At 42.8% G+C, this 20382-nt stretch overlaps 1 protein-coding gene across 3 annotated transcripts in view; it reads right to left on the bottom strand.

Moving 5' to 3' along the window:
* Apba1 (amyloid beta precursor protein binding family A member 1) overlaps positions 1–6051 on the bottom strand; it is a 191742-nt gene extending 185691 nt beyond the window's left edge. For 2 of the 3 annotated variants that reach the window (XM_021201227.2, XM_029541248.1), the window contains exon 1: positions 5875–6051. The gene's annotated coding sequence lies outside the window, so the exon portion shown is untranslated. Of the gene's footprint in view, positions 1–5851 lie in introns of all 3 variants that reach the window. The other variant, XM_029541237.1, reaches the window with a different exon arrangement.
* Between the last annotated feature and the right edge of the window lie 14331 nt (positions 6052–20382).

Raw genomic sequence — 20382 nt, 5'->3', positions numbered from 1 at the left:
ACCCACTCCCACTTCTTGGCCCTGGCCTTCCCCTGGGCTGGGTCATATAAAGTTTGCAAGACCAAGGGGCCGAGAATCAACGATTTCATAATGTGTGAGAGTAGATGTGCTATTTCCAAAGTACTTGTTTTACATACACAACCTTAAATACATTCAAGTAAACTAACATATTAGGTATAAGCAGACTTTTCACTATTTGCATATATATTACTAGGATGTGTATATTCAAACAGCCATAAAACCTTTTTCAAAACCTTTATTTTTTGAAAACTTGGGGCCACCTTCTAATCAAGAGTACCGCACACTGAGGGTGATGTGTATCTCCAGTACCAAGTGCTATCTATGGCTGGCTTGTGAGGGAATGAAATATAGGCAGTCGTTGCAGCAATTTAAATCACTATATTAAAAATACTGATAATTGCTGTCAAACCGATTCTTCATCTGTTAAAATAAAAAGTAGTCCTGTGGAATGTCTGTGCCATATGGGACAGAGGCTCTGGACCTCTGCAGGGCACTCCTGCGTTTTTCTCCAGCTTTGATTTACTATGCCCAACTCAGGGCTTTGTGTGCCAGCCAGTCCCTTCTGCCTGCTCCCCTGCTGGGGGCTTCTGAAAAGTGCTCAGGCTGAAACCAGCAGCCTGGATGGGCTGGGGGTGGGGGGTGGGGTGCGGCTTACCTCTGCAGGGTAAATGGCAGGTGCCCCATCCTCTCCTGTATAACTCTAAGTGCAGGTCAGTTGCTCAAAGCAGAAACCTGCTAGTTAACTTAGCTCTTACTGGCTTGCTTCCTCTCTTTGTCTTGAGTTCCTCACTCTCAATTTGTATTTCTTTGGGCTTACCAAGAAACCACTCAGGTCCTTGTTCTGGGGTCTAAATGTATAAATAAGTCCAGTGGTGGTGGGAATTTGCTGTTCTGCTTTGAGACACAGCTAGCTGTCTGCAGGAAGAGGGTTTATACCCTTGTCCCTTATACCTGGGTTGTGGAAATTACTGGAAATGTCTTATTTCATGACTGACAATGAGTACTTAGTGATCTCCTATTAGCTGTCCTGTGTGTTGTGGGGTCTAGCAACTATGACAAAAACAGAGTTCTAGTTTGGAGGACCCCACACTTGCCAACAGGACTTGAAGTGGGTGTGTGGGGTGGGGTTGGGGGTGGGGAGATGAGACTACCATATTTAAAGAGGATTCAGACCTGAGAATGTTCCAAGCAGGGGGACTGCTGCTTGCAGACCAGCATCTCATTGCTACAGTCATTCCTCAGGGTTTCTAGCTTGAACATGGTTGGCTGAGCACACATACCGTTTCAGAAACGCAGTGTTGCCTCTCTTGAGTCACTACCATTTGGTACATGGTAACTGAGCCTTATGGGTGACACATTAATACTGAAAGTCAAAGTAGATGCCTCTCAATCAGATGGGAGGCCATATGTCCAGGTAAATCACGGAACCCAGAGATGCTTTCCGGCTGTTCCTTGATCGTGTAAAGCATGTTCTCACCTGCAGCCCTTCTCTCAAACATGTTTGTGGCTCATCCCCTCTCATTTTAAAGCACTGGTTACAGTCTTCTTTGGCTATCCTCTATGATATCATCCTCTTCATTGTCCCACTGTATTACCTCCTGCTTTATTTTCTTCATCCCTTTTCTTCTTTTCATGTGTTTGCATATGTGCTATGCATATATATGCATACATATCGTGCATATAATATATGTATATATTATGTTTGCAAGTGCATGCATGAGGACACCCTAGATTGATGTTGGAATTATCCTCAACTGCTTATTTCTTTGAGGCAAGATCTCTTCATCAAACCCAGAGCTGTGGCTCACCTCTCTGGATGCTCTAAGACTCCCCTGTCTGTTTTCTGCAGCTTGAATTACAGGTAGCCCCCCCCCCACACACACACCTGGGTATCCACACTCTGGTCTTCCTGCTTGCACAGCAAGCATTTTCACAACTGAGGCATCTACCTAACCCCTCTCCCCACCATGTTATTTTTACTCATTCATGGCATATGATGTCACCTATTTATTTCCTTGGAGTCTCCTCCCACTAAAAGCTCTGTGACACAGGAACCCTTCCAACCCCCCAACCCAATTCTATCCTTGCAGCTAGCCTGGCCCAGAGAGGGTGCTTGATAAATACTTGTTAAAAGTCTGAACAGATTTCATCATTAGAACCTTGAAATTATCATTTGCTACAAATAGAATTTTATAATCTCATCTGGAATCATCATAATCAAGGGTCTCAAGCATACATAGGGTTTTTTTTTGTGTGTGTGTGTGTATGTGTGGAAAACAGTGTCCTTGTTTTTCAAGACTAGTGTATATAGCAGGTATGAATACATTAACAGGTTTATATTACCATAGTCTTGTATAGGTCACAGAATACAATTCATTGAATATCCGTTATATAAATAAATTCTGAAATTTCCGATCTCATAGGCTGTAGTTAACCTACTAAAACAAATTAATTTATTCATGAATTCATGTGATAAAATATATTGAACACTTATGTTGGGCATGATGTTGTGCTATCTTTGGGTTTTGAAAAGTCAACTTTACACTCCACTGTAAAAGCCACATCTTGATGTAATATATATGAAAAGTTTATCTTTTTTTTTTTTTTTTTAAAAAAAAGCCTTGTTTTACTCCATTATTTTAATACAAACCTTATTTATTGAACTAAAAGGTCCCCAAGAGAAAGTTCTCATAGGAAACTATCCAAATGGAGTTTCAGACAATTCAGGCAACATGAATAAATGCTTTTAAAAGTAAGCATTCTTTCCATGGAGAATAAGAGACACCACTGAATTTAGCAATACTGAATGCTCACTATTGCAAAATTTAATTAGCTGTCAAAGCATAATTGTACAGGGATTGCTGGTCCTCTATACACTCATACACAGAGTTCCTCCTTGCTGGGTTATGGTCATTCACTCACACCAATCTTTTGCATTGCCACAAGTCTTCATAATTCTACACCAAGCCTCAACTTGCCTTTATCTTTCCTAAGAGATTATAACCGTGTTCTTTTCCTTCTATCTCAGAAGTCCCTGTTTGCATCTCCAGAGTCATGCCTCCGCCCGGAATGGCCCACCATCTTGATGGCTTTATCAACTTAGCCTCCTGCTCGAATCTCTTTTCCTCTTAATGGATTCACATTCCAGGTTTCCGAAGTTGGCTTCCTCCCCTCTGCTGTGCCATTCCTTCGATGTATCACCCTCTCCTCCACCACCCAACTTATTCAAGAACAAGTCTGTTTCCACCGCTCGATGTTCTATTTTGTCTTCCTTGTAGCATAAAAGCTCAATTTCCCCCATGGCACCATGGTTTAATCCCTTTTTTTGGCCCTGCAGGTCAATTTTCAAATGTTCTTTACTTCCAAGTCTTCTGAAAAGACAAACTTTTCAAAGAGAGGCTCGAGACAGAGGAGAAAGGCATTAAAGCTGCTTTAAGGGAAGAAGAAGAAGCATTCATGCAAAACAAATGGCTTGCTGCAGGCTGCAGGGAAAGGTGCAGCCATTTACCAAACTGAATTACAGATCTGAGCTGTACCTTTGACCTCACCCGGCCAAACGTTAGGAAAGCAGTGCATGGCGTTTGAAAAAGTCTCTCATTTACACGAGAAAGGAAATCCAAAATTCTCAAGTCATCAATTGCGTTCGTTTTCGGTTCTTTCTCTAATCAGGCTATTTATGTTGGTAATTTCTAATACTCTTGAGCTTTCTTATAAGAAATTTACATATATGGTTTTCTTGCTTATACGGAGATGATAACTTTTTTTAAAGTAAAGAAACCTCTCAAGTGACTTACATCCATCAGAAAGAGATATGGCTGAAGCAATAAGAGAGTTAAAGAACTAGGATTCTAAATTCATTTTTATAAGTCCTTTGTAAAATCTCGGATGAGATCCAACAACCTCGCATTAAAATTTCAGAAGGCTTGACTTGAAGGACATGGGGAAATTTACTTTACACTCACAGCTTACAGCATACCTGCTTCACATGTCATCATTTATTTTAAAAAACAATAAATGAGGAGGAAAAGTCATACATAGATGGCCTTAGCTTTATTATTTTCAATGTATCCATGAGATAACACAACCTTTGCTCTAAGAACAAAATGTTTAAAAAAAAAGAAAGAAATCTTTGGTATCAATATGTCATACATTTGTTTGTACATCCTTGTGATTATTTCAAGCTTTTCAAGGAGGCCCAGGGCAGCCCATTTGGGTTCTGACAGCAATTCAGCAGAATTTAAGGTATTATAACTAAAATATGTCCCAAGCAGATTAATCCAATCATATGACATCAATAAAGTGCTGGGCTATTATCATAAGGGTGCATTCACTCCTATGGATACAGCAGGAGAAATACAGACTCCAGGGAACCCGGCAGCAGTGGACACGCATACGGATATGCCATCTCTAGTGCTTTCCTTCTCTACGCAACCCTATCTTTATTACGCAGAGAAATTTAAGCATCTATAGACTCCGCGTGCTTTTCTCTATCCTGGTTCCTAGACATCATTGGAGAGCCAAACATTTGCCAAATTGCCTACCAGTGAGCTGCCCTGGGAAGGACTTCACTGACCAGATCTTTTCACCATGGGTCCCGGGAGATTTCAGTTCCTAAATGGACCTTCTAACCATTGTGAAAGCCCGGAGAGTGGCTGTCACCAGCAGAAATAAAGTATCCCATTTCCCACGGAAAAACACCCAAGAGAATGTCAAGCATCTCTGGATGCTCTTTTTTTCCCCCCTCGTTTTTTTTTTTTTCTTCCCTTTCAATCTTGTTCTTGTATTTTTAAAGCCCCCACCCTCTTTACACACCTCCAGAGTTTATTCTAAAAGAATCATCGCAAAGACTACCCAACCTTCAGCCAGAAGGTTTTCAGTACTTGAATATGGAAGGGAGTCTGGTGATAAAAGTTGTGGGAATGGGAGAGGAAGATGACCATTAAACACCCCTTCTTGGGGTTAGGCAAGAGATAAACAATAGAAACTGCAGAGTCAGGCAGTCAAGGAGAGGCTGTGAAGTGCCAAAGAAAGCGCCCTTCAGAACCAGGGACACCAGCTGTCTCAAAAGGTGCAACCATTATCCTGGTTTGCTGTCCTGTGCCTCAAAGCAACCGCTCACTTCCACATCCCCGTGTTAGGACGTTAGGGAAAGGGGAAGCGAGAATCCCTACACCCAGCCACCCAAAAACAGAAGCAGAACAGAAACTGTTCTTAGACTTGCAGGGTCAAAATAACCAATACTGTCCCACAGTGTTAGCTGGCGGCATCAAGTCAGGGAAAGCAGATCGCTGGATGTGGGGCGCAGTTTTGAGAGCGTGGATCCAATTGCACGCTACACACTCTTACACGGGATTTTACAAACCCGGCCTTACCCTACTGCCTCCCCTCCACACTTCACACACCAAGTGCATCCTGCCCACCTCACTGTTTCCATCATCAGTCAGCCAGAGAGGAGGGATCCTAGTGGGGATTCCTGGAAATGTCATTCCCCCACCCTACACTTCGGATCTGCCACCTCCATCCCCTCTGCTAACACACACACACACACACACACACACACACACACACACACACACACACACACTCCTTCCATGACTGTCATCAGGCCCGCTCTTCCCAAAGCCGGGTATCTCAGCGCGCACCGGACGCCTGGCATCTCTCTAGTACACACCCTTCCCCCGCCTCGCTGGCTCCAAGCACTGCCTCCCTGGATGTCGCCTGCCCTCCCTGTTCATCCGCACTATTGTTCCACGCAGCACCCCTAGCTCCCGGGATCATCCCTCCAAAAGGACCCGAGCTCCGTCCGGGGCGTCGGGCGCCCGGCACTCACCCAGCCCGCCCTGGCGGTGGTACCTTGCCTGACAGCTGGGTCCGCGGGCCCGCGGGAGCAGGCGGCGCTAGTGACAGCGACCGTGCCAAGCCTGGGAATAAAGCTGCTCTCCAGCTGCTCCCGCCTCCAGCGCCACCATCTTCCCCCGCCGCCACCGGGACCGCAGCCGCCCGCGCCCGGCTCCTCCGGCTCTAGCTCGGCAGCCGCTCGGGCCCCTCCGGCCGCGGCCCCACCCCCTGCTCGCCGCCCGCTCGCCCTCGTGACGCGCGCCGGGACCGGGCGGCTGCGACTGACGGCGGGGGGAGCGCGCGCACGCCGTGTGCAGCAGCGCCCCTGCCTCCCACGCCCACCCGCGTGCGCGCACGCGGCGCGGGAGTCCGGCTCGGGCGCGCGTGAGCGTGCGAGGTGTCCGCAGCCGTCGCTGTAACCGTGCGCGAGTCCCTCCCTCCCTCTCGTGGCCGGGAGCCTGGAAAGGACTACGTGGCTGCCTCCCGCGGGGACACAGGGGGACCTCCACGGTCCTCAGTCCCAGGTCCCTAAAGCTCATCCCGGGCCCGATCTCTGCGAATGGGGCCTGGCCACGCTTAGGACACACTGCCGCGTGGACGGCTGCGCGTGTCCTCTTGATTAGTGACACGCAGTTTTCCCGCTTCCCGGGCCTGAGAGTCGCGGAAAAGGCTTGGAGCTTGCAATGCGGCGCTGCGATCCCCGAGTGGCCGCGAGGGGGCGCCCGCGTGGGTTTGAGAGGAACAAGCTGGGCGTCTGGCTGCCCACTGGGGGCGCTGTCCAGCCCGCCCCACCCAGAAAGAGTCTGGAAGGCGGGGTCGGGAAATGGGCCACTTGGTTTCTCGATGCCGGTTGCTAGGAGCATTAAAAGAGTCTTCCAGACGTGCACAGGCAATTCGCCTGGTATATGATTAAGTTCTCCGGAGGGTGGGGACCCTGAGCACCAGGGACCAGGTAGCAGGTGCTGTGACTTAATGAAAAGGTGGACTGGCCCCGGGGGAGAGGGGGAGTGGAGGGGCGAGGGCGGGGCTGGGTTCAGGCGCCAGCTCCATCTGTAATAGGCGATTCGATAGCTACATCCTCGCCCCTCTTCGGTCAGAGTTCTCAATTTAAAAATTAAGGGGCCTTATTCCTCCGAAACCTTATAATTTTCAAGTCGGACTTCGTATACATATCCTCATCTAATAAAATGAAGACAAGCCTTCCTTATCTGACCTAAGGAGAGATGAATCTATCACTATACAGTGTTTCCATATTAAACACAGTATCTCCAGAAATATCTATGGGTGTAGCCCGAGGCATCCCAGAATTCTTGTTTAGCCTTAAAATTCACATGAATTTCTGCATTCTACTTCGTAATTAGTTTCTTGGCTTTGACAAAGAAAAGTATAGCTTCTCCTGTCCCCCAAGTATCTTTTCATAAAACTTAAACATAGCCTAGAAATATGTGCCATTGTTGTTTTTCTTGTGACAGTCATTACCTATTTAAAGATACCCTCTCTGGTGAAAGCCAGATAGGGTCCTTGACCCTCCAGAATTCATAGCACCTCGGGAACATTACACAGCAGAGAGCAACTGTGAACTTTACAACTGCCAGTGAGAAGGAAGGAATGGTGGTGTCAGAGCAGGACTGAAGCCCGGGATGCCTCAAGCAGGCAGCAGCCATAACATTTACTTCTTCAGGCCGGGGAGGGGGAGAGAGAGAGAGAGAGAGAGAGAGAGAGAGAGAGAGAGAGAGAGAGAGAGAGAGAGAGAGAGAGAGAGAGAGAGAGAGAGAGAGAGAGAGAGAGAAGGTGTTGAGAGTTGATACTGTTCCTGAAGAGCTCCTGAGGCAGTCCATGGTGGTGGGAGGTGCTCTCAGAGTCCCGAGCAGGACTAATTACTCCGTGAGTCTAGCGAGCAACTTGTGTATTTCAGTGTGTCTTCGGGCTCTCAACTCTTTGCTTTTGCTTTCCCGTGCACCCCTTTGGGGGCGATGTCAGAGCTTCTGCAGTTGCTTCTGTTTCCTCCCTGGAGATGTATCGTGGTTTTAAGAAGGACGCTAGCTTATCTCATTAAATTTTAGGTTAAATAAGAGTATAGATCCTCCATGAGGGATCATTTTGACGCCATGGTGGATAACATTCGTCAACCCTGACAGCTCTAGAGTTACTTTAGAGATCCAGAGGAAATTAGGAGATTGATTGGACTGAGCAGGAAGACTTACCCTAAAAGTGGGCAGAACTTTTTTCATAGTGAATCTAGCTTGGGTATAAAGAAGAAATGAAGTGGAGCCCAGTTTTTGGCTCTCTGCTTCCTGACATCAGGGCCAGCTACCAGGCCTTGCCTGCCCTTCTGTGATGGAGTCTTCTTTCCTTTCGTTTCCTTTGCCCAGCATCTTGTCAGCAATGTCAAGGAAAGTGGCTAATACAGATGCTACCCACTTGCTACCTTTAGGGTTGTTAGCTAGTTTTGTTGTGTGTTGGGTGGCGTTCTTACCAAACCATGAGTAAAAAAAAAAAAAACGTCGTTGCTTTAATAATACTTTACCCTCAATCTTCTATCATTGGGCCTTGGCACAGATTAAAGCAAATAAGTAAAGTCACTTAGCTAACATCGCTGTAATGGCAATCATTGGTCAAAGGTTTATATATGGAAATCTTCCTTCCAAGGAAAATTTAGATATCCTTCTTCCTTCTGGATGGTGTCTTTGTGACTCCTCTAGCAGGAAGCTCAAACCACATTTCTAGTTCCTGGTAGGAAATGGATGGGCCCATATGGCATTATATTACACCCTCCCCCTATGTTAGTCTATCTATATATTCCCTGAGTCTGAATTACTGCTCAGTTTTTACCTTATTATTGCTATCCTTATAAGTACTTCAAATATTTGTATCCACCTTTGCTATTAACAAGAGTCAACAGCTATTCCCTATTTCAAAGGGCAAACTGCCAGTCATTGTAGCAGGTAACTAACAATATGTAGCTGGGGTGCCAAGTGACTTGGGCCTAAGTTAAAGTCTTATGCCCGCCCGGCTGCTTGTCTGTGTGTATCAGCTTAAAGCCTCATATTTAAGAAACGCAGGCTTGCCTTGCTGTGACTCATGGAGGATGAGCCTTTCCAGTACCATTTCTGAGGTCCCCTTGCTCTATCAGCATGTCCTGAGCCCACCTCGCTTGCGGTCCAAGTAGTTTTACCACTTAAGAGGAAGGGCAAGGGGTTCAGAAAGGGTTTATTTACTTAGGTTTCTTGTAGACAGTGGAAATCTTAAGGTTACAAGATTCAGTAACTTCATTCAAACTCCACAGGTATGGGAGTATATCTTTTGAAGTTTGAGGTGTCTCTAGACAGCCCAAATTGTGTACAACTCTCCTAACTGTTCCTTGATTTTGATGTCTTCAGGTGACTAGTGTCTTTATGTCTCAGTCTTTGAGTTTAAATCTTAAAAGCTGAGGCGGTATAGAGGGTAATCACACAACAACCCTTTTATAATACACTTTTCCCTGACTTCAGTTTTGCTAGTGTTTGATAGTCAAACAACTTACCTAGTTACTGTAAAATACAGATTTTTTTCAAAGCATTTAAAAATATGAATAAAATAAAGGTATGGACTGTATGCATCTTAAATGTCTGTAGGCTTACCTTTCTATGCCAGTTCTCATCTCACCAGCCTTCCTTCCCTCTGGACAGAAGTCCGGCCTCGCTACAGAGCTTCACTTCTTTTCTTCCCTAATTCTCAAACAGATCAAGCTCCCTGAGTCTCACTCACTGTGCCCACTATGAGTCCAACCATCATTTTGTACTGTAATTATGTTTATCTGACACACTGAGAGAGATGCCCTTGTGCTCCGTGTAGTAAACCCACCCTTAAGGAATGTGGCCAGAAGAGGGCGGGTTTTACAAGGTGGTTTTATGCACATTCGCAAAGTCATCCTCCAGGGTTACAGCATCGACTAACCTCAGTCTATCAACTCCCTGTCTGCCAGTCACTTGGCAGGCTGGGACCAGCCAGAGGAAACTCCAGATGCCACTTTAGAGAGGGGCAGAACGGAACAAAACATCAGCTTCCTCCGTTCACCTCTACTTGTCAAAAAAGCCAGAGGCTGACGCTTCCATCCCATATCACTTTGCTGTGACAAACACCTGTCGGGGAAGTCTCATATTGGCTCACAGTTTGAGGTGTCATAGTCTTGTTCTTGCAGGGAAGACATGGCAGCGCATGCTGGTCACACGCTGTTCACAGGCAGCGAGCAAAGATTGGTGAACGCTGGTATTCTGGTTGCTTTCTTACCCTACCCTCTTTTACTCAGTCTGGGCCCCTCAGACCATGTTACTCCCTACTTCAGGATGGATTCTCCCTCTTCAGATGATTGTCTTTGCAGACACACTCAAAAAAGTGTGCCTCACAAATGCCCTAGGACATATCTTAATCCTGTCAAGTTAGTAGTGGGAGCTCACTGTCATATAGCCACAACTGAATTGGAACACAAACCAATATAGGTACAGTGATCAGTGTAATACTGTACAGATGTTAAAGACACAGAGCTGGCTGTGGTGGTGCATACCGATAATCCCAGCTTTCAGGAGGCTGAGTCTGAAGGAGCTTGAGTTCATGGTTGGCTTAAGTTGCATAGCACCTCCCTTTCTCATAAGGCAAAACCAACCAACCAACCAACCAACCAACCAATAAAAAACCCACCAAATCACAGATTATATTTAGAACAGCATAAAGATATATATATATGTAGAATAAAATATATCAGAACGTTAATGCGGTAAGAATTCACCAAAGTTGTGGGGTAATTCTCCTCTTTATATCTGGGAGAATGGAGGGAAGGCTGAGGGACAGCAGTCAGCCTGCCTGCTCCCCTGGCGGGGTGGCCTGTGGGTTCCCAGGGAGTGCCTGATGGAGTTGGGGGCTGGGAGAACAGTGAGTGGGGTTTGGGGGGGGGTAATATGTGGGATCCATTGGAGATGGTGGCAAGGAAGTAAGGGATACCTGGGAATTAGATTTGGAGGAACAGAGGGAGAGGTAAAGATCTACAGTTAGCCTACCTGCTTTCCTTGCTGGAGTGTGGTATTTAAAATATTCTAAAGCAATGTGTATATGACCTTAACTCGGGAAAAAAAAACCCCAACCCAGATTAATTGAAAATTCTAGTGTAAAATTAAGATCATATAAATGACTACTGGCGCACTTCATATTCTAAAGCATTTTTCTCAATTTAATGATCCTCTATGATTTATTGTACATGCCACACACTTCAAGAAATCATTTTCATGTAACCAGTCTGACAGCAATGAGAACAGTTTACAGAGATGCTTGGGTCCTACTCTTTGTCTCTCAGACTGTTGAAACAATTGTCCCCAAGAAGCTGAGATCCCCTTTTTGGGGACTATTGCCTAGAGCCAGCCAACAGGGAAGACTTGTCCCTTGTAAAGAGATTTCACACAGTGCTAGCAACCAGCATGCAGGAGGGACTGAAGCCATGGCAATGATGGCTCAGAATCAGACCTTGATCTTTTCTGCCTACACTGTCTATTTAAACCCAAACCTCAGGTCAGGATTCGGGATGGGAGTTTGTTCCAACCACACCTCTTTGTCAGCCTTCCCAGTGTAGTGATGTGGAATAAGGCCCACCCCTCTGATTTCCACAGGTATAAAACCAATGAGAATACGTGGTTTTTACTAGCATACTATATTGTCTGAGCATTTGTTTGCAGCCCTAGTAGGCTCACAGGATGCTAGGGATATAAGTCCACAAAAAGTTACCAGATTGGGTGCACACTCGGCTTCATACTTGCTTAAACTCTTGGTTATTTTGAACTTTATTTCAGTAATAAAGTATCTGGATATTATGCCCATCTTGTTGGAATGGCATAAAATATTGATATATCTAATATAACTTACAAACAACTTTGCTAGAAGAAAATATGGCTTTGTATTTGCTATAAAATATAACAGTACAGTCAGGGGCACATTTCCTCCCAAAATAGGGAGCTTTGAGATTAAGTGCTTGGTGAGTCCATGTTCTTGTCAGTTCATGCTTGCTTCAGATGTGGATCTTTCTGTCATCTTATAAGGCACTAAAGAGGCCAGGGAAGAAGACTCAGTTGGCGGAGTATCTGTTGCACAATCATGAGAGCCTGAGTTCCCATCCATGGCATCTATGTGAAAGCTAAGTACAATAGTACGTTGGATGTCTGTAATCTCAGTGCTGGAGAAGGAGAGACAGGAGTATCTCCAGGAGGATCCCTGAGCCCATCAGCCCGCTGGCCTAGCCCAATAGATGACCTCAGGACTCACAGAGAAAGCTGGCTGGAAAAAAAAAGGTGGAAGATAACAGATACTGGGCATTTATCTTTACCTGCATGTACACCTAGAACTGCCTGCACAGCTGCACACATCCAGGGGAACATGTGTGCAAAAGCAAACAAGAAAACAAATAGTACTCAATGCCAGTAGCATTAGGAACATGTGCAGCATAAAAAATTTAAAACTCTGAGGATTTCAATACCATCTCTTTTTTCCCCCTCTTTTAATAGTTTGTACAGAAACAATGGGGGGAAAATAGGCCACCATTGTACTGGCTAGTTTTGTGTCAACTTGACACAGGCTAGGGTTATCACTGAGAAAGGAGCTTTAGCTGCAGAAGTGCCTCCATGAGACCCAGCTGTAAGGCATTTTCTCAATTAGTGATCAATGGGGGAGGGCCCTTGTGGGTGGTGCCATCTCTGGGCTGGTAGTCTTGGGTTCTATAAGAAAGCAGGCTGAGCAAGCCAGTGGAAGCAAGCCAGTAAGTAACATCCCTCCATGGCCTCTGCATCAGCTCCTGCTCCCTGATCTGCTTGAGTTCCAGTCCTGACTTCTTCAGTGATGAACAGCAATGTGGAAATGTAAACTGAATAAACCCTTTCCTTGCCAATTGCTTCTTGGTCATTATGTTTGTGCAGGAATAGAAACCCCGACTAAGACAACCATTGATCATTTTTGACAGAATACCTCATTGGTGCTGTTTCTGGGTCAACAAGATACGAAAGCATGATTTAAAATCACTGCTCTAGTCCATTGTGTGTGTGTGGGGGGGGGGCACAATTTGTCTCAAGTGCCATAGTGTCACCTCTCAAAATAGTTCCTGATCCCTGCAAGGTAGTAGTTATCTTGGTGTTGGTAACATTCCCTTGATCCCTTGTTGGTTCCTGTCCCAAACATCTGGCACGCTATGTGATGTGAACATCATCACATATTTTGGCCAATGGACACATTAACTATCTTTCTAATTATCCCATTTGGTCATTTAAAGTGATCTAATGATTTTGTTTTTAAAATAATTTTCTGTTTATTTTTATTAAGTCCAATGGTTTCTTGTTGGGGGGGGGCAGTGTGTGACACTTGCATCTGTTGACTTAAAAGTAAGAGACTCAAATAAAGCTTTAATAGAAAATAATACACAGGCAATTTTTGTCAGACTTTCATCTCCTCTGCTAGCCAAGGGAGATCTCTCTGTCTTGCTCCTGTTTCTGTCTCTCTCTGTCTCTCTGTCAGTCTCTGTCTCTCTGTCTGTCTGTCTCTGTCTGTCTGTCTCTCTCTGTCTCTCTGTCTCTCTCTCTCTCTTGTTGTGATAGTTAACATTGGTTGTCAACATTATTGGATCTAGGATCACCATGGAGACCAGCCTGCAAACACACCCGTGAGGGATTATCTAGAGTCTCAGCCTCGGGGCATACCTGTAAGGAATTCTATTGATTAGGTTACTGGAAGTGAAAAGATTGCTCTAAATGTAAGTGACACCATTCCCCGGCTGGGATCTGGAGCTGTAGGAATGGAGAACTCCGGCTGAGCACTGGTGTTCATTGCTCTCTGCCTCCTGGCTGCGGGTGCAGAGACCAGCTGCCCCAAGTTTCTTCTCCCTGACTTCTCAGTCAGGATGGACTGCAATGGTGAGCTCAAACAAACCCTCAAGTTTATTTGTTGGGTATTTTATCACAGAAACAGGAAAAGTAAGGTGCCTGCTCATTCCTTTTCTCAGCCCCTTTCCCATGCTTGCACAGTATCATCAGCAATGAACAATAGCAATGCAATTAACAGTCATGGCAATGCTGGATATTTTCGGTAGGTTGTCCTGCAAAAAAAAAAAAAAAAAAAAAAAGACAGCAAACCTATAGCCCTTCAGTCCACAAACTTCATTCAGCTCCTACTGTGTGCCAGATCCTGTGGTAGGAGTCTGAAGGCCCAATGGCCTGGGTTCTGCCCTCAAGGATTTCTCGGTCTTAAGAAAGTCAGGCAAACCTGACATGGGCAATTTTACCAATAAACACTGGCTGGGACAAAAGCTGCTCATAGGACATATGGCCAATTTTGGTGTTTTGGTTGTAGATTTACTTTGTTTGTTTTGCTAAATGCATGTATTTAGGGCATTAAATTAACTCTATTTTATAGAAATCAAGTGTCTGTGGCCAGCTATAGAGTTAATTTTATTTTTTGAAGAGAAGTTTATTAAAAATATTTTGGAAAGAAAGCACTGTTACTTAGATTTGACTATTTCCACTTAACCAGAAGGCACTTGGGTTTCTCCCAGGCAAGGTCTACATTGGAAACACTGTGAGGAGATGCATGTGTCCACTTCAGGAGAGAGATAAATATCACCTTCTGAATGGCTGGAACCTCTGGAAAAGAAAGAACCTGGCAACTCTTATATTTCTTGCAAAACAGAAAAATGACTTTGAAAAAAAGTACATTAGTCTCCATAAACTGTAGCACACATACACACAAACAGCACACACACATACACACACATACACACACACACACAAAAACATATATACAGTATACACAATACATATATAACACACACATATATATATAACACATTCATACACACATATACACAATATTGCAATACACATATACCACACATACACATATACGCACATATACGACAATACACACAACACACTCATACACACATTCACACATACACACATATAACACACCTATAGACACATAAACATACAACACATGCATGCACACAGTTTCTATTGTTCTACCTGCTCCCTCAAACTCATACCTTCTTATTAGACCCGCCCATGGAGATGCCCCTAGGTTAGGAGCTTTGCCAGGGATTGAGTTTCCGATGTACATTTCCATTTCAGCCCCCCAAGCAGCTGGGCACTGCAGATCAAGTAGGCAGGAGGTGCAGAAGCCAAGACAAAACCGAGAAACCTGTCAGGTGCTGGCAGACTTTCAGTCATCCATAACGAAGTCTGATAGGTTAAGGGACCACATGCCATGGGACCAGGGAAGCAGCTTTCTACCTATCATTGCCACTTGGAAATAATTCTCATCCTCCTGGTGCTGTGAGCCGACTCATTTCTTCATCTCATTGGTGTGATATAGAAAATGGCATGTATAAGAGGCCTGAACACACTCTTAAGAATTCAAAGAAAAGAAACATTGTTGCTTCCCACCTGAGAAATGGAAATACTGTCATCGAAATGATGGTATTTAAACTTAAGATTTGAACCTGTAAAACCAAGAGTGAGATTGAGAGAGGTGTGTTGGGTGAAGAATAGCAGACAACAAAATAAGAAGAAATGAGTCGTGTCTGGCTAAAATAAAAAAGAAATGAGGTGGGGGCTGGAGAAACGGCTCAGAGGTTAAGAGCACTGACTCTTCTTCCTGAGGTCCTGAGTTCAATTCCCAGCAATCACACTGTGGCTCACAACCATCTGTAATAGGATCCAAATCTGTAACAACTGAAATGAGTCTTACTGAGCTGTGTAGCACAAACTTCAAAGCTGTGGAGCAGTGAGGCTTTCCTGACAGATGTGTGTGTTGTGATATTGTGTATATGTGTGTGTGTGAGCCTGTTGTGTGTATGTGTGGTATATATGTACTGTGTTGTTAGCATGCTTCTCAAGGAGCAGCAAGCATGCATTTTATTTTATTTTATTTTATTTTATTTTATTTTATTTTATTTTATTTTATTGCAAAGAACAAAGAGTTATCTCTTGTGGTTCTTATGTTGTTTTTAAACTGTAGTTGAGAGATTTTCTTCCGTGGATGCTTTGGGGTCAATGTTGACTCTTCCTATGATAGTAAATCAATTTTTCCCCAGGTCCTTCCATGTATTACTGGTTCCAGGAAAGAACAGCACTTATGTACAAGGAAGCTTTTCGAATAATATGGAGCTTCTAGGGGTCAACTGAATTGTCTGTGTCTGGGTCTTACATTTGCGGGGCTTTTATGATGCTTTTGTGTGTGTGAAAAGGGAAATAGACAGGGAGAGTCTCCCAAAGCTAACAGTGTCTCTCCACAAGAACCGTCCGAGGGTTCGTCACGGCTGTATTATGTGCTTTGTAACTGTAATGAGGAATGTGTTTTGTAATGAGGAATATAGTATATTATATAATAAAACAAATCATTTGGCCTACATTTTTATTTTCTTTTTGCTTCTAATCTAAAGAGGAATAAAAGCAGTTTTGTGGCTCATTCTGATCCACATTGTGCGTCGGCCTGACGATCCAAGTTAGATCCCTGGAAGTCACACTGCAAGGAGAGAATGGAGCCTGACTGTCCTCTGACCTCTACATGTGTGACATGACATGTACATGCCCATGATCACACACACACACACACACACACACACACACACACATACACACACACACCACTAATAAGAAATAGGAAAAAAAATTTAAGTGTTGTGGATCCTGTTTATTAATTGCCAGGTGAGACATATGCACACCATATGTACAATTATGACACTTCAACGTAGCAAGAAGTAGGTGGCTGTTCCTGAATGTGTGGTAACAGGTCGGCTAATCAGCCATGTGTGACAAGGCTAGGTGGATCTCTGTCTTAACCTTTACAACAAAAGAAGGTAAAGGAGCTTTAAAAAAGAAAAACATAAGCCAAGCATGTTGACTTAAGCGTGGAATCCTAGCACTGTTCCGGCAAGACAAGAAGACAGTGAGGTTGAGGCCAGGTAAGGCTATACAACACCCTGTTTCCAAAATCAAACAACACAAAAGTAAAATAATGAAATAATAGACTTTTGTAGAAAGGGTGAATATCACTTATGATCTTGAAATGGATAAAGCCTTTCTTTACATGACATCAATCCAGATTTAGAAAATATTTTAACTATATTAAAATTAAAGGATTTTAAAAATCAAAATAAAAACAAAAAATCAAAAGAAAATCTTGATAATACCCTACACTGCTGAGGAGTACTTAGCATAAATAATACATAAGCCTCCTTAAGAATACCAGATTCCTCTCAGGAGTAATGTGTGTGAAGGCAGGTATGAGCAATATACTTATTATAAAATATTCAAACACTTTATATTTGTTATGCAAGTAACAGGGCATATTCTATGCAGTATTTAGTGACAATGAGGAATTAGTGACACAAACAATAAACTCTAATATATAAAACAGGAGTACTATAAACAACACTGATGTATTCTCGCAATGAAAACTGATGATAACATACTTTAACTGAAAACAAGTTAAAGTCAAAATGTCTAAATTAATAAAATATTTTGAAAGAAAGCACCGTTACTTGGATTTGACTATTTCCACTAAACCAGAAGGCGTGAGGGTTTCTCCCAGGCGAGGTCTGCATTGGAAACCCTGTAAGGAGATGCGTGTGTCCAGGTGTTCACGCACATGTGCATACAGATGGAGACCAAAGAACAAGTTGTGGTGTTGTTCCTCAGAGTCATTTATTTTGGGGAAATGTGTTTTCTCACCGGCATGAAACTTGCCAAATAGGCTAGGGTGGGTGCCCAGTGAGCCCCAGTGGTCTGCCTGTCTCAGCCTCACCAGCACTGGGGTTAAGTGTGTGTCTAAACATGTAGCCTTATTTGCACGGGCATTAAGTGGTCAAACTCAGTGGTCCCTATACTTGGAAGACAAGCTCTTTATCCACTGAGCTATTTCCCCAGCCTCGATCCAATTGCTATTTTTAAAATGTTATGTATGCAAAAAAATTTGGAGTCATATATCCAGCCAACATGGTAGTAGTCACATTCTCCATTATATAGTTATGACGCTTGAAACTTTATAATAAGTATTAATTATTCTTACATGGAGAGAGTCATGGAAAAAGAAAACAAATCCGAAAATTACCACTAAGAAATTGTAGTGAATCATGGTTTTATTTAAAGATTGCTTTTCTTCCTCAACTAAGTTTTGGAGTTTTTTCTTACAGCTTGGTAATATTCCATTGTGTAATACACTACATTTTCATTAGACAATCATCAGTCGACAGAAATTTAGGCTGTTTTCATTTCCATGCCATTGTGACTAGAGCCGCGATGAACACTATGAGCAAGCATCTCTGAAGTCAGAGGTAGAATCCTTCCTGCACAGGACGACAGTAGCACAGGCACTAAGACCAATGATGGACAAGAGACCTCATGAGACTAAAAAGCTCAGGTTCCGCAAAGGATATACGCCCAACAGGGCTGTGGCTGGGTTGTACAGCAGAACTTTCTCCAGCTTTTCTAGGAACCATCACACAGATTTTGACAGAGGCTGCAGCAGTTTGCAAGCCCACCAAGAGTAAATAAATGTTCTTTCCCCACATCCTTGCCAGCATTTGTTGTCTTTTAAAAAATTCTTAGCCATCCGGACTGGAGTAATGTGAAATCAAAAGCAGTTTTGATGTGCCATTTTCTGATGTGCCGATGGAGGTTAAACATTTTTAAACCACATTTGTTGTTGTTCTTTGTGTATTCTAGGGGAGAGCTGGCAGAAAGTTTATCCCATTCTGTAGGCGGCCCTTTCCCTCAGTGTTAGAGCCCTTTGCTGTACCCGAGCTTTTTAATTTTGTGAGGTCTCTTTTGTCCATTGTTGGTCTTAGTGGCTGTGCTACAGGGATCCTGTGCAGAAGGTTCTCCCTGTGCCTATAATTTGGAGTATATATTATTTTCTGTTATGTCAGACTCAAGCTTTCAGATCTTATGTTGACATCCTTGATCCAAATAGAGTTGTTTTGTATGAATAAGAGATAAAGATCAAGTTTCATTCTCCTACATATAGCCATCAAGTTTGACCAGCATAATTCATTGAAGATGAATTATATATAGCATATATATATATATATATATATATATATATATATATATATGTGTGTGTGTGTGTGTGTGTGTGTATTTACATAACACACACACATATATATGTATACACACACAACACACATACACACACACATATATATATATATATATATATATACATGCTTGGTAGTACAACTTGAAATTGGGGGTAGTGATACATTTAGCAGTGTTTTTATTCTTCAGGATTGTCTTGGCTGTCCCGGCTCTTTTGCATTTACATATGAATTTTGAGACTATGTTTTTGAATTTCTGTAAGAATTATGTTGGAGATTTGATGGAGATTGCATGGAGTCTGTAGATCGCTTTTGATGGGAGAGCTATTTTCACAATATTAATCCTATCAATTTATCAGCACCGGAGGTCTCTCCATATTCTGGTATCTTCTTCAATTTCTTTCTTTAGTGTGTTAAAGTTTTTGATGTGCAAAGTCTTTTATTTCCTTAGTTTGATTTATCCCAAGAAATATGTTTTTGAGGCCATTGTGAATGTGATCCTTTCCCTGATTTCTTTCATGGGGTGTTTGTTGGTGGTATACAGGAAGGCTGATGAGTTGTGTGTAGTTTGTATCCTGCCACTGTGTTGACTGTATTCACCCCTTGCGACTGTTTACTGGTCGCATCTGTAGAGTCCTTTAAGTGTAAAATCACAGTGTATGCTTTGACTTCTTACTTTCCTGCTTGTGTCACCTTTGACTGCTTCTCTTGTTTTACTGCTCTTGCTAAGACATTAAGCACAATATTGAACGGTGTTGAGAGAGTAGCATCCTTACCTTGTACCTGATTTAATTTTTCTCTATCCTGATCCTAGCTATGGACTACACTTCCCCGCTTTGTGTCCACTAAAAGGCCTTTTTTTTTTTTTTTTGGTTATATATGGAACATAATTATAACAGTCATGTAAACTATGATATATACTAAAAGTGTCTAGTCTATCAATTTTGTCAATTTAGATAAAGTATTCTATCATTTATCTTAACATAAAGATTTAATACTTTTATATCTGAATTAGGTTTTTGACTTTAACTTGTATAATCATTTGAAAACTATCCTTTTAATTTATATCATCTTTTTAAATGTTAAACAACTTAATTTTGATTATGAGACTCTAATTAATTAGTCTTTATCCTTGTCAGAAATCTGAGAACTAATTATTATCTGGAAATATAGTATAAATATATAGTTTTTAAAATTTAACAATTTGTAGAGACAGTTCACTATCTGGATAGTCTTTTATTTCTCAAAACATTGGAACATCTCTCTTTAGTCTTTTGGCCTAGAAGTATCTAACAGACCTTGAAATGAAGTAGAAACTATGAAAGACTAGTTTGTTCTGTTTTGGTAGAGCTAAATTGTCAACTATTTGCATTGTGTGTCTTTTTTTGGACAGTATTTTTGTCTGTAGATGAATAAGGCAATAT

This window comes from Mus pahari, chromosome 1, assembly GCF_900095145.1.
Source record: "Mus pahari chromosome 1, PAHARI_EIJ_v1.1, whole genome shotgun sequence".
Classification (NCBI taxonomy): domain Eukaryota; kingdom Metazoa; phylum Chordata; class Mammalia; order Rodentia; family Muridae; genus Mus; species Mus pahari.
The sequence above is the reverse complement of the archived record's forward strand: the minus strand, read 5'-3'. Positions and strand labels throughout refer to the sequence as shown.